This window comes from Chelon labrosus (assembly GCF_963514085.1).
Source record: "Chelon labrosus genome assembly, chromosome: 21".
NCBI lineage: Eukaryota > Metazoa > Chordata > Actinopteri > Mugiliformes > Mugilidae > Chelon > Chelon labrosus.
Window position 1 is genome coordinate 6,526,487 of NC_140354.1, and position 14,252 is coordinate 6,540,738.

Below are 14,252 nucleotides of genomic sequence, written 5' to 3' on the forward strand. Positions count from 1 at the left end.
GGTGTGCCTAAATGACAATAAAGCCTTATTCATAGATCAGTGTTTAAGATTTGACCTAGGTAGGTTGATTGATATTTTGATTAAAATGGTATTAAACTAATTCTTAAATAAAACCTAACCTATGTTGTGAATAATTGTATTCTTAAGAGCACTTAATGATTTATGTTCAGCCAAAAACGACACAAGATTAGTTAGGGAGGGACATTATTCTTCATTCAAAGTCTCCCACCACATGGTCCATCAGAGACAAATAAAGTGCAACAAATAAAGTGCTTAAACAGTACAACTTTTTCAAGCAATAAAACAGATGAATGCATTACAAAAACAGCTAAAATGAGGCATAATCAGTATCAGATGCAGATCAGAAGCTGGGTAAAGTCCTTGTCTATGATCTGTGTGCATGGTTATACTGGCCTAGTCTCAGCTCAGATTCTCTTCTTTATCAGACTTCTCAGAGTAGTTTCTGGTTTCTCCTGCTGTCTTGTTGGTCTCTGTATCTCTTCTTCTGTCTACCTCGGGGTGCAGGCATAGATAGTAAAGGGGTGCACTGCAGGTGTAGTGCAGCGCAAAGGTGGAGTTTGAAAAGGAACGGAAGAGTCTCGGACCGATCGGATTTTTTTTTTTGCGTGAGAAATTGGATGTGTGGCGTGAGTGCGTGTGAAAACAGGCAAAACCGTGTGTCACACGGCGAAAGCGTGAGAGTTGGCAGCTCTGGACATGTTTCGGTGGTCACTGCCAAGCACCTATAATTTGAAATCATCCCCCAAGATCCCAATAGGAACATTATTTGAGACTGGATTCCTGGAGGATAAAGGCAATAAGTCTGCACGCATGACAGTAAATGAGATCTGAATATGTAGAGGAGATTTAAACATAAATTATGAATACGGCAGAAATTCTGAGCGCTCTAAAAATTCTCTCATACTTAAATAATAGATATGGTTTTGTGCTTTGCCAGTCCATATGGAATCTATATTTATACATTGAGGAAGTCTTTGTTTCTTTGTAAACTCATCATGATGTATTCTCAATACAGATAGTTACAGTAAGTGACACTGCATGTGTTACTAACATTGACTGTATAAAGATGGATGACAGAACAGCTCCTCAAAAGTGAAGCCAAAGCAAGTAGAGCGCCCCCTGGTGACTGGCTGCAGTATAGGTCATAGGCTCCACCACCTCCTCCATGTTAGTGGATGGGACTTGCGCCAAATTAAAACACAAAAGTGTACGATGGTTTCTGTCATTTTAGGTAGTTAATATAATGCTGATGCAAAAAAATATATATATATAAATAAATACAATTTTATAATCCAAAATTCCCTTGTAACTGGTGGAGGTAGAGCAGAGTGCAGTATTAATTAAACAAAGAGTCTAGAAAAGTGTGAGTGGGTCATCAATGTCGCTGCTCCGCGTGGCTCCACTCTCGGACCTTAGTGCGCAGACTCTGGCTCCAAACTCGCAAGTAGGTACCACCCATATCCCCGGGAAAATAGCGTCAGTTTGGCCCGTGCAAAGAAGAGGGGACGCATTGTCCATATTTATATACAGTCTATGGTTACTTACTGCAGTGCTCACAGTTCTTTGTAAAGACGTGGAACATATTTGATAACATTATTGGAGAGAAAATTCACTTGTTTTCTTCCTCAGACATTTTAACTTCTTCTAACGCTTCTAAATATATTTTAGATATTGACCGTGGATTTTTCACTGCACTGCATCTTACGTCTTTGTGTGATTGCTGGATTTACGCATTTTTAATACACAATCACTTTTTACAAACACCTTCTGTTCTCACTTCTGTTTTAACCGTGGGGTGCCGGGCAAGAGCAGAGCTGCTTCCTCCTGCACTGACAGCACTTATGTGCTGAGACGTATGATGAACTGCAAGGCTTCTCTGGAAAATCAAAAAAAAATAAAATAAATAAATAAAAAATACTGTTCAAGAAAGAGTCTGCTATAGCTGAGCCACTGTCAGGCACCATTAAAAATGAATGCATGGATACTGGCAGATACTGGCAGATAGCTGCCCATCTCAATCACCTCAGTCAGAACAGCTGAAATGCACAGCGTTTTCGATGGGAGCTTACTGGTAGATCTTTTTCACAAGCCTCCACCTCACATATATTTTCTACACCTCTTCAAACTTCTGTCAAACTTCTTGCAAATCTCTTGGCCTGGACCCTTTAACCCTGTGAAGCCTGACATATCAATACTCCTACCTTATATATATAGATATATATATATATATATATATATATATATAACTATTTTCACATATGATTTTGGTTTTGCATCCTATTTATGGCAATTCTTTGACCACATAAAAAAGAAAAAGAAGAAAAAAAAGATCTATGTTTTGCCTATTGGTAGGAAAAACATTCTGTCCTTGCTCAGGCAAAGACTCAAAAGCAAATATTTGCATAATGGTAAATTTACCCATATAAGTTAGGTTATGATAGTCATTTAAGAAGAACTGGGGGAGACAAATGACAATCACAAAGAGAACCTTTGAAACATTAGGTAGATATAAGATGAATTAAAATAAAAATTCCCATTGTGGCAGGCATAATGAAGATTGCATAGTGAAATGCAATACAGTAATGGCTTAAGTACATTACCATATACGCCTGCTGTATCATATTTAATGTACAACTTTTCAACATGATTTTGATATAACATAATGCAAGTATAGGTTGCTTTAATAAACCAAATATTCAAACTGAAATATCAGTAATATAACTGATTCACACCGTAACCCTGATCAAAATTAGTCAAGATTTCCCTGCAAAAAAAATGCTTGATTCATTGAAAGCAGCCATTTTGGAAATGGCTGCCAAAAGCCTGCTATTGACTGCAGAGCATAAATCCACCAGGATAGTATCAAATGATAACAGGTTATTTAGGCAGGTATTGATCAGGTGATGCAGAGGCCTCAGAAACTCATATCAAATATGACATTTGGCGTTATATTAATCTTACGGACTACTACTGACGTGAGCAAAACAACAGGACAGAGACATGCTATTTTTATTGTTTAGGTCCACAAGGCTCACCAGTGTTTGCAGTGTAACATGGTAGGGAAAAACGTGTGTGAGCCACAACCAGAGAAAAACCAAAAATGTTTGTACTCTCCAAGTTATACCTCAAATAAGACTGTATGAAATATTGTAAATTGAAATGACCTGACAAGCTTTTTTTTTTCAGAGTGCAACACAAATCAAATCAGTTTAGTGTACAAATGGGTTGCTTTCATGCTACCAAAGAGTAGTAATTATATTTTCCTTTCTTTTAACTAAATTTAAGGTTTGATAAATGGCTCATAGGCCATGGCTGAAAGAGAAAACAATAATAAAAAAAAACTTAAGTATTTTATTTGCAGTGTGTCAGGATGTAGCATAGGAAGGGAGGACCCTCCGCAAGACACAGGAGGAATGAGACAGAGTGAAATAATAAAGTTCAGTTTAATTAAACTGGTTTATAACAAAAGGTGCTGCAATGATAAGGCAGGGCCTTAGATAAGCCATAAGGAAGTTCAAACGAAAGGCAATCCAACTGAATGACCGATCACCCAACAATTGAAAACACAAAGAACGAGAAGACACAAGGAAAACAGGCAAGAGAACATCCAGAGACAAACACAGATACATCAGGTAAGCATGGCAGACAATTAAACATAAGACTGGAGAAAGACAGGACTATATATGCACAGGGACTGATGGGGAAATGAGACACAGGTGAAACCTATGAGGGAGTAGCAAACAATCACACAGGCAACAGAAACAGGAACAAGAAACTCCAACTGAATTACCAAAAGTCTGTAACACACCATAAATAAAGAAAGACAACGGATAAGAATACAGACATCATGATACAATGTGGAAATCAGTGATGTATCTGTCGATGTAAGGGAACGTTAAAAAAGCAATTGATTATTTTTAAAGGGGAAAAAAGTCCATAAAAAGAGTCCGTCAACAAATAACTCCTGATTACAAGTTTAGTTCAGATTACAGATAAGAATATTCTTTGATACTGACAATGAAGATGTTCCTTCAGAATTATTTTCTGCAATATAGATTAATTCAGAAGTAATCAAAACTATGAAGAAACACATACAGAAATATCTTTGGAACAAACATTTTTTTTTTTTTAACCAAACCAGAATATGTTTTATATTTTAGATTCTTCAAAGTAGCCACCTTCTGCTTTGATGACAGCGTTGCACACTCTCATGACGTGCCTTCACTCTGTGGTCCAACTCATCCTAAACATCTCAGGTGATTGTGGAGGTCAGGTCATCGTCACTCTTCTTCTTTGACAAATAGCCTTCACGTAGTCTGAAGGTGTGTTTGGGGTCATTGCCCTGCTGAAAAACATCTGACGGTCCCACTAAGTGTAAAAACCAGATGGGGTGGCAACCAAGCCGGTTAAACGTGCCTTGAATTTTAAATAAATCACCAACGGTGTCACCAGCGAAGCACCCCCGCACCATCACACCTCCTCTTCCACACTTCACAGCGGGAACCACACATGTAGAAACCAGCCACTAACCTTTTGCGCATCTCACATAGACATGGTGGGTGGAATCCAAAAATCTCATCAGACCAGAGTACAGATTTCCGCTGGTCTACTGTAAAGTCCATTCCTTGTGTTGTTCGGTCCAAGCAGTTCTCTTCTTCTTCTTGATGTTCTTCCTCAGAAGTGGCTTCTTTGTAGGAGTTCAACCAAGAATCTGATTGAGAGAATGCCAAGAGTGTACAAAGCTGCCATCAAAGCAAAAAAGTGGTCACTTTTCTAAATATAAAACGTATCCTGGTTTGTTTGACACTTTTTTGTTTGTTCCATAAATCCATGAGTTTGTTTGATGAGTTTGGATGTCTTCATTATTAATCTACAATGTATAAAATAATAAAGAAAAAAACTATTGAATGAGGAGATGAGTCCAAATTTCTGAATGGTACTGTAATTTTAATTTGAATAATTTGCTTTAAAGACAAGCAATATAAAAGTAATACATGGCATATGGGTGATTTGCCTAATAATCAATGAGGTATGTACTGCCAGAAAAACACGAATGGGATTACATTCATTTTAATCAGTGGTTTAATTAAAAAAAAAAAAAAAAAAAAAAGGAATGTAGTATGGAAAGGTGATTTCTGACCCATTGGGCAGGCATCAGTGGTGTATTGGCTTTCACCATTATGCCTTCCATTCAACCGTTTATGACTGAATGTGGCCTTAAAAATGGCATGCACTAAATAATTTATTGACTTCTATGAGTAGAAGTCATGTGAAAGTATAAAGTAATCATCATTCCAGAGTTCATATTTTGCCTGTACTTTAACCAGTTTGCACTGACCCATTACATAAACCGTAACCCTACAGTGTTTCTGGTTTATCTTCGTCATGAGTGAGTTGTATAACCCATGACGGCTTCCAGGGCTCAAGACCTACTTCCTCACTGGTGTTTGGAGAGTGGTTCATTAGTACTGATGGCTGACACCTGGATTGATGTGATTGCTCACCTATATCTGTAGGTGTTGAGCAGTTTCTCTTCTTCTCTCTACTTTACTTTGCTTTGCTTGAGTTGTGCTTTGCTTTGGTTGAACTTTGGGTTAACTTGTGTTCTTCCGTTCTTACGTTCACTCACTCAAACATACACTCCAGACATGACTGACTTAGAAACACCGCACCACTTAAAATAACATAAAATACCGGCATGTTTTTTTTAGTTTTTTTTCTATCACCTCATTTTCATGTTGAAGTTGTAATTTTGAGCACGGGCTCAATCTTCCTGCGCCGTATGCTCATTTGGCGGAGACAACATGACTGAGATGAGTGAAGGATTTTTAAATACTTCACGTAATATTCTGTGCATGTGGTCACACCAGCCTGTGTGAAAATTAAGCAATCTACAGTCTTCCTTGAAGCAGAATATCGCCGAATTAAGTATTCTCATCTCTGTCAAACACAAGACGCCACAGGACATTCCAATCAATGTTTGTCAGTGTCAATTCTCTCCTAAAAGTCGTAAATGAGACGACTAAAAATGGAACGTGGGACGTTGGCGACAAGTGACTGGGGTAAACTAAAGCGCTTGTTAACTTTGCTGAATCAAATTGACAGCCTTTGTACTTGACTTCAACAGAGATGCACCGATCCGGCATAACATTATGACCACTGACAGGAGAAGTAAATAATATTGACCATCTTGTGGCAATACAATGTTCTGCTGGGAAACTTTTGGACCTGGCATTCATGTGGATGTTGCTTAGACATGTAGCACCCACCTAGACCAGACCGGGTGCCCCCACCCTATAGCAATGACACTCCTTGATGGCAGCAACCATCCCCAGCAGGATGCAGCCTGACACAGACACACACACACAGTTTAGGAACAACTCAAAAAACATGGACAACAGCACAAGGTGTTGACCTGGCCTCCAAACTCACTAGATACCAAACTGATCAAGTATCTGTGGGATGGTCCACAGAGGTCCCTCCCCTCAACCCATAGAGCCCAAAGACACCCACTAACAACATTCTGTTGCCAGACACCACAGGACACCCTCAGAAGGCCCATGTCCATTCTCTGATGAGTCACAACTGATTTGGAGGCACAAGGGAGACCTACACAATATTAGGAAGGCGGTCATAATGTTATGCCTGATTGGTGTATTATGTATTGATTGGATTAAATGAACATACACACTTTATATTGGCTCATATCAGAGCCTAACAAAAACATGTCAGTAAAAGCAACAGGCTTGTTTGCACAGACTTATTGTGTCCTGAGTCATTGTCAAGAGTCCGTGATAGAGCAGCCCGCTGAGAGACGGTTCTCATTTTGTCAGGATTCAGGGTTGCTGAGCCTCAGAATAACAGCAGGGATTAGGTCCTCCCTGTCTGTGTGTGCTCTTTCACAGGATGCTAGCCACCCAGAGTAAAGATGCTGCGAGGCCGTGAAAGAATACAAATCTGAGAAGCACTGAAAGGACATCCAAACCCACCCACCCAAGCCATCAATAGGCGCTTGTCGCATTTGGGCAACAGAAACAAGGGTGCAGCCTTGTATACACGGTGATCAATCATTCACCGAAGCGACCCTTTGTCTGTGTCACTGAGACCCAAATAAAACAAACTAAATCCATCAGACATGTGGTTTGTCCAAATCAATATGTTCAGAAGTGCCCAGAAAGAATAGATGGCTTCAGTTTTAACAGCACCAATGCCCATCAGTATCAGAATAGATACAGAGACACTTGGTTATTTATAAAACCAAGCAGCTTCCGTGTTCTTAAACTACTTTATTAAAAGCATGTCAGATATTTAACTGATTACATCCATTTGTAAAATCACACAATCCTGGGACGTAGTCACTAATGCAAGTGCTTAGAATTGATGTTTCTTATTATCTCAAATGTGTAGCAGATTCAGGCATTATTCCTCCAACTGTGACAAAACAAATTAAAAGTGGAGAGATCACAGTGAGCAGGCTCCTGTGTTTCTAGTATTGTTTTGCTCGATGCCACTGATCTGAGTTTTAAGGATCCTCCAAATTGTTAAGAGTCTGTCTTTCACCTGCCGGCATCTGGATCTGTGGGTGTTGACTTTACTCTCCGTGCGAGAGGATGAGAAATACTTGCCGCTCAGGCCTGTCAAACGGCGTGATAATTAGGAGATTTTGTCAGGTATTGAGGTGCTCGGCGGACGGCACATGAAGATGGCATTTCTAAGCCGCGGTCCCTTTTTTGTGAAGAGACAAAAGACGGCAAAGCATCAGAACGGTTTTGATTTAAACAACAGGGGCAAAATGTCAGCAGCAATTAGCTGACACCGCGGTTGATGGGGAGAGAGCTAACCCGCTGTTCAACGGCCTTTAGTCGGCGCTTGGCTTTTGTTCTTGTTGTCTTTTCTCTGTAGATCGGCAACAAATGCACAGGAAGAGGAAGAAAAGCACGAAGCAAGAAAAAAAAAAAATATATATATATATATATATATATATATCGGTGAGAATAGTGGTTGTTGTGGCAGTTTGAGCAGGTTTTGCATTGCAGTACAAAAAAATAATGTTATTTTAAAACAAATCTGAAGAAAAGTTATGAGAGAAGTTGCACCATGGAGAATTTGTGCAAGCACAAGTTTCACAGTCAAAGCCTGTTTGATGCAAAAGTTCATGTTGCCTGATAAATTTTACACAAAATATGGAGTTTTGACTGCACCATGCATTTAGTTACAGTGTGTTTCTAAAGCTGCGTCAGATAGCCCAGTCTGCACACATACACCAGGCATTGTGGTGGAAGTGACATAATTTAATTGCATACTGTATCTTTAGTGGTCCGAGCTAGTCAGCATTTTTTTTTCTCATGTTAATCATGAATACCTCCTTTCTCCCAGACGATGACACAGTATAATGGTAAAATGGTAGTGAAAGAGGTTCACTGGTGTGGAAACTGCCCTCTTAGTGTTCCTGTCAGTGCAGTTTAATTACTTAAAAAGACTTCAAGCCTGGGTGATTTATGTGGGGTCAGTCTACACAGGTTTCAGTGTGATTTAACCCTAAATTCAGATGGTTCTACAACCAGATCCATTACATGTTGTAAACCAATTCAAATGCACAGCGCTCAGGTATGAATAGGAACGTTTATCAATACAAATACACAAACTTTGGAGTTGCATACTCCATTGTTGGGAAATGACAAGTTCATTTCAGGATTAGGGCCTCTGGAGGATGGGAGGATGCAGGACATTAATCTTGGGAGTGCATTCTAGGATACCTGGCTGTACCAAGTCCACACAAGTTATCAAGTTACTTGTTCACATGTGACTTTGGAATTGCAACAGTGATGGCATTTCACAAGAAGCCAAGTACAGACAAGAACGCACTGATAAACATCCTAGGTCTCTGTTACTATTCTGTCCATCATCCATATAAAAAGCCTGCCCAAAATCATTTGATTGGCCTAATTTGATCTTTGCTGGAGCACAAACAATTCCCAATGGTCAGTTGGTCTGGCTTCCAGGCTACTCCTCCAGACTCCAGAATAGAGAAATCCAGTCTGGACCTTCCACAGTACCGAGGTTCATCTAAGATTATTTGCTTATGTGAGATCTTTACAGATCCACTACAGCAAGTACCTTTTCTTGCTTCTTCTTTTGGTTTGTTCAGCTAACAATTGTCATGGCAACTGCAAGTCAGTTGCTAGTCTAGTGCAGATGAGAGTTGGTCAAATACCAAGTTGTGACACAATATTTAGTTTCTAGAAACCTTTATTGCTTGCAAGCAAGAGCCACTCATCAGCGACGGATGATGACTGAAGAGAGGCAGTCTCTCCTCAGCGTTTATACTTTCCTAAACAATGTTCTTATCTGTAGTCACATCATAAGATCACATATGACTGGACACAACTCATTGTACTAACATCTCAACATACATCTCATGACACACATACCACTTCTCCTTCACTTTGACCACCATTGTGTGACATACAGTGACAAATTACCAGAACACAGGGACATAGAGGAGATACCTCAAAGACCCCCTCAGGCTGAACTCCTTCATGTGAGTTTCCTTAGTCACAACATATTACACAATGGAGCCCACAACAACATATCCAATCTTTCTTGCAACCACATGCGTATCATCAGGTAGATCTTCTGACCATACCACAAGCTTCCACCCTACATACAATCCCATGTCGCATCCACCAATGTTAATTTCATATATAATATTACAATATCAAGCGACATTTAAGAATTTCCCTCACACTACCCTGCAGGTGTATTACCGCTATCTACCAGACTGGAGTGTGGCTCAATAGATTTAAGGCAAGTTGTCATACTACAGGTACAATAATCTAAATAATAGCCTGTAATATTTTTTGCAAGTTTGAGATTAGACAGAGGGAAATCAGATTTCAAAATTTGATCATTTTAAATTCTTAAAGTCTGTGTCCAGCTAAAAAAAAAAAAAAAAATAAAAAGGATACAGTGAAACTAATTGGTTACCTTGCTGGAGGTGTGTATCCTGTCGCCTGCAGCCCTTCATCCAACAGCTCACTATGGCTTCTCCTTCCGGTTTCATTACTTCCCAAAGTAATGAAAACTGATTCGCTGTTAAAATATGCCAAAAAATTATCATTGTCTTCTTTGCAAATATATATTTGATTAACAATTGAAGTAAGCACTAAGCTCACTGTCAGAATGCAATGCATTTAAAAGTCAACTTTAGTGTTGTTCAATTTTGATGACAGACTTAAACCTTTTAAATGTGTAAGACTAACAGTTTTCTTGTATTGTAATTATTGTAACTGTTCTTGTTGTCTGATCTTCTCCCTGCACAGTTTCATAAGTGGTCACAATCAACAAAGATTTGTCTTCCTTGTTTTTCTTGTGACTGATAGATGTCTTTATTTAATTTACGTGAGTTGTTGACTAAGAAACACAACTGACCATGCGTCTTAATTTCAAGATGGTGTATTTTTGACTTGGATTTGTATTTGTCTGAAGAAGGATTGTGAAGCTCAAGTTGACTCTCGATTGGGTTTGCCACCAGACAGATAAGGAATGTGTTGGAAGCACTGAGTGGGTGTTAACCACAAATTAAGTGCCACTTTTTACCTTACAACCTGAATTCTGAAACTCAACATTCCTGTCAAACTTTTATTTTTTTTTAAGAATCACTACTTATACTGGCATCTTTTTCAAGTTTATCTACAGAATTGCAGCCTACAGGTTGTCACATAATTTGCCCGTATAATATTATATTTTCCACATGGAGTGGGTGGAATAACTTAATGCCATCAACTCCTGATGTCACACTGATACTCTGATCCTATAATCTCTGAATAGCAAGAAACTAAATGAAAGCAAGATATCCTGATATCCTTGGCATTGCAGGAGGATGGGGGGGAAAAAATAATAAAGGGAATGTGTTTCATTATCACAGGGCGCTCTCCTGTGCTGCTTTGCAGAGGCTTGGCAAGGTTGCTTATTCTCTGTGGTTTATATCAACTTAAAAGGGAAAGACTGTTTGAATCCCCTGGGACAATATTCTCTGCTGGAAACATGAGCTTCAGCCAGGGCACAGCGGGCAGTTTAGCAGCATTAATATAGCGGCTAAGAGATACTATGCGAGGTTAACTGGGACATAGCAGCAAGTGATTGCTGTGTTGAAATAATATTAATTCAACACGCCTCGCATTTGAGGGAAACCTAGTATGTGGCTGTTGCTGTTGCTGGATCAGTACGAACAAAAGTACAGAAAGGCATCAAAGACAGAATGCTGCCCTACAAATGTCATCTTTTCGGAAAACTCGCTGCACAGAAGAGTATCACTGCAGCCGCTTGTAATTTTGGAGAAATTTGTGGAATATCAGAACAAATGTTTCATTCGGCCCCATTACTCATTGGAATTGCAGACATTTGCGCATAATTCAAAAAGCTCCTTCATCGATATTCTTCAAGCGGTTTTTAACATTGTTAGTCGACTATAAACTTCAGGTTAGTTGGTTTCTGTGTGAATATTTGTGATAAGAAAAAATAATTCTTTCTATGTACAATATTTATCCGGTATCGGTTTACAGTCTACTGCCCTGGGATGCCGAAGGAGTTTAATCGTAATGTAAGAAGGGCGTGGAAAGAAGTGCCATGTTCTGACACAAGTGGAAAGGTCCTTTCAGTTCAACTTTGCATTTGAGGAAAATCTATATGTGGCTGGTGCTCTTGCAGGATCAGTATGAACAAAGTCTGTTCTGTGTGAACACACTTTAAATAGGTGAAGGTGAAGTTTTTTTTCACAGTGTGTTCTCTTGTGTGTCTCTCTGTGTGTGTGTGTGTGTGTGTGTGGATCAAGGATAAAGTTTTGACTTTATAATGCAGTGTAGTCACTGTAGTTTTATATTTATTTTTGGGGGTAAAAACAACAACTCAACCTGACAACGACTGATTCGGTGCAACTTTAACCATTAATGACGCATTAGTGCATTGCTAAAGCAGCCTGAGACAAACACGTGAACTGCTCTTCCATGTATTCAGCCCAAGCCAGAGCTTTTCCGAAAATTCTGGCAGCGCAAGGCTAAACGCAGATTTTAAAATCCTCCCCTGTCTCGCCCTTGAATTTCATTTCAGGGAACACACTCTTTCATATCAGCCACAGATATGAGCGTCCCTGCAGACCGGGGCCGATCTTTGAGTATACAGTTCTGAGTGACAGCTCGTGTTTGAACTGGTTATATAATCTTACTTAAACGTATTGTGTGCTCAGTTTTAGTGCTTTGAACTCACCATTTGGATTTCATTGTGGGGCGTGATTAAACCGGTATAGAGTAAAAAAAACAAAAAAATACCCCTGCACCATTTGGATTGTCCCACAATCAATTAGAACCATTTTGTTTTTAGCAAATTCAACTCATCCGGTGCTCAGGTGACGCTTTTGACTCTGCTATGTCCTCCTCTCTGTCCCGCCCAAATGATTTGATAGGTCCGGCATGATTAGTTCCCAACGGAGTGACCCCCAAAACGCAAATATTTTGTGGGCGGGCTGGCTCCTAAGGCTGACTTTTAAGTGGAATCCCGCTCCATGGATTGCTATTGTCAACATGGCAATAAAGCCTTTTTGAGGCAGTTATATTTTTTGGCATCACTGACATGAGCTGCAGGTGAACTGATGCTGTCTGGTTGACAGCTCTACAGTCCTGACGGATGATTTTATTAAAAAGCGTATAGCTTTAGTGGGTTAAAAAAAAAAAGAAAAGACCCACTTCTACTTCCAGGAATACAGTATGGTGGAAAACCCCGAGGAGCAAACACTCACTGCTGTCTGTCTGAGCAGCATCTCTGATACTTTACTTACAGTATAATGTGACAAACTTTCCATCCCTCTTTAATATATAATAAACAAGTTAATGATCCACAAAGGGAATAACAACATTAGCAATTGTACAGTCCATACAGTATATCAATGTGATTTGTGCTGAAATTTAAAGGGTGGCACAGTTATTGGCTTTTTTTTTTTTTTTTTTTTTTTTTTTGCTAATAAAGTTTAATCTCATCATTCCAAACCGTTAACTCTGACTTCTTTTCACTTTACTCTTTTGTATGAGCTTGTTGCCTTGAAGCAGCCAGTCTATACCGCCACATACCTCTCCTGTGAGTTTTTTCAATTCCAGCTGCTTCACATCATTGTTGCTGCTTATATGGCGCTTCCAGATTCACACAACACACAACCAATGAGAGGTTCTTAAAAAACAGTCCTCAACCATGTTTCCACACAGGGTTGAGGACAGAATCTGAATAGCAATGTACTATGTACTATATATATATTTTTTTACATTTAAAAGTGGGGGAATATGAATATTGCAGCTGCTGTTTACCCAGATGCTGAAAAAAAAGCTGTTCACTCTTCCATAATTAAACAGACTTTAACCATGACACCGACAGAGCCAAAAAACTTTGCATTCCAGTCGGCTTCCAGCTCGAATCACAGCAACACAGAGGATCCGGCGTGATCTCGGCTTTCAGAGGCTGCTAATGCCCAGGTGTGGGCACGGGGGGAAATACTCAACATGTAGAGAGTAGCACTCATCCTTGATGAATCATTCTGTCTCAAGTGAAAAAATAACATGTTTTACGCGGCACGTGCGGATTACAAAGACGCTTTCAGGATCAGAGTGCTCTGGCTTCTTCTCGGCTGTCTGATAAAAAAATGGGATGCAATTAAGGTGGCCCTGAGAGCTTGATGCCTGCGACCTGAGAAAACAAAAAGGCAAGATAATTAAGAAAAGCTCACACTGCACAACTCTGAGCACACAAAAACACGTAGCTTAATCAAAACCCCAATGAAATAAAAACACTGAGCAGCAGATCAGACTAAACAAAGAAAAATACATATTTTTATTTTTCCTGATATTGGACTGAATTTATTTATGGCTCACCATGGCTGCAACAAGTCTATCCCAGTTATCTTCAGCTGTGGTAGTCTGTGTTGTTTTCTCACTTTTTGTGTGTCTGTGTTGGAAATGTCTTGGCTTGATGAGAGATGTCGAACTTTCAGTGGCACTTGGGCCAATATGAAACTTCATGTCATTATAGTATATAGCGCAGTCAGCCTTTACACGGCTTTAGCAAAGGAATCAAATTCATTCCCTGGAGAAGTAGGAGCTCATCAGTCCAATATTTGCACCTTGGAGTCTCCAAATATACAGCTACCTAAAATCTTGGGGTTGTTCCTTTAAAGGATAAACGCATAAAGA